We start from the raw sequence: 1594 nt of genomic DNA, 5'->3' as shown, positions 1-1594 counted from the left end.
ATAATGTATGATTCAGGGAGGGCTCTGATGTCCTAAGCTCTGTTACAAAAACAAAAACCGTACCATAGGTCCTTATAAGCAATGAACCATATTTGTTTTCATCTTAGACACCAAACCATAAGCTGTCTGACATTACATGATCTGCAATAACAACCACAGATACTTTCAGGGTAGCCTGGAAAATCAGATCCTAAAGTTTCTTGGTAGCATGTAGCTGATTTCATAGGTCCCCTGTTTAAGGACATGTGAAAAAAGAATGGAAATTGCCCCTTAAAGTAAGCCACACTGTATATTTTCACAGGAAGAAACATTTTAATTGAAGTGAACTTTGTTCTCTCAAGGCCGGTGAAATGGTGGCCCATGAAATTATCATCTGAGAAGCTAAGACATTTCTACAACTTGGTCTAATGATTCATGTTTTTCTTTATAAATATGTATATTTTTCTTAAAAAATATTTTAATTTATTATAGAGAAGAAAACAATATATACACTTTAATGAGATTAGTTTCAGAAGAAATAAAATAACACATTAGAGAAAAAAATGACTTAAAAATAGTTGTATTTATATTCCACAATTTGCTCAAATGCTGGCTTTCTTCTAAACTTTCTACAAAATGTTTTTAAAACAAATTCTTCACATTGTGTCTTGACTATGTCAGCGAAATAGTTCTTGGTGTTTTTATGGCTTAATTTGTGCTAAAGGATGGCAGATGGTCACATGCAGTCTCTGTGGGGTTCTAACAGGATGCTTGGGGAGTTTTCTGACAGGGGCCCATCCCTTTGATGCTGAGGCAATCAATGCACGTGTTGAAAGAAGTGGCTGTAGATCTGGATTCCTGCTCTCCGCATCTTCAATTTTTCTGTGTCATCTTCCCAATTAATGTGGACTCTTGTGATCCTGGGATTAGATGCCAAAATATTCCTTTGAAGCTTAGAGAAGTCTGGCTTTATTGGGGAATTTCCCCTTAATTCTGTCTCAGTGTATTCATCATTTACATAACGGCCAACCCAGAAATTCTTGCCCTCCATAGGTGCATGTGATTAGCGCAGCTGTTATACCTACTGCGTCTGCATCTGGAATGAGTCCGGGATTAGGTGCCTCAGCCTGAAATGCAAACACATGCCTTCCCGCAGGAACAGGACCCGCTAAAACGAGTCTAAACCTTGGTCGTATTCACTTTCTGCAGAGCACACGTAGATAATCTGCCATTCCAAGTCTTTAGGCAGGTCCTAGAAGCACTTGAAGGTGATCTTGAACCAAAAGGGGCTGTAGAAAGGAGAAGCTGTAGAAGCGAGGAGGGTCAGCCAGCACCACTACATTGTTCACCTGAGACTTTGCCATGTATTTTTTTAATTTAAAAATTTTTTAAAAACATGACAACATACAAACACGAACACTTTTACCATATGATCATTCCACTCTCGGTGTATAATCAAGAACTCACAATATCATCACATAGTTGTATGTTTATCACCATGATCATTTCTTAGAACACTTGCATCAATTCAGAAAAAAGAAATAAAAAGAAAAAAGAAAAAAATTCACACATACCATACCCCTTACCCCTCCCCCTCACTGATTGCTAGTATTTT

At 37.7% G+C, this 1594-nt stretch overlaps 1 pseudogene; it reads right to left on the bottom strand.

Annotated features, from left to right (window-relative positions):
- Positions 1-715: 715 nt before the first annotated feature.
- Positions 716-1343, bottom strand: LOC143663974 (histone chaperone ASF1 pseudogene; annotated as a pseudogene).
- Positions 1344-1594: the final 251 nt, after the last annotated feature.

This window comes from Tamandua tetradactyla, chromosome 2, assembly GCF_023851605.1.
Source record: "Tamandua tetradactyla isolate mTamTet1 chromosome 2, mTamTet1.pri, whole genome shotgun sequence".
NCBI lineage: Eukaryota > Metazoa > Chordata > Mammalia > Pilosa > Myrmecophagidae > Tamandua > Tamandua tetradactyla.
Note: the sequence above shows the minus strand (reverse complement) of the source record. Positions and strands in the feature narration are given on the sequence as shown.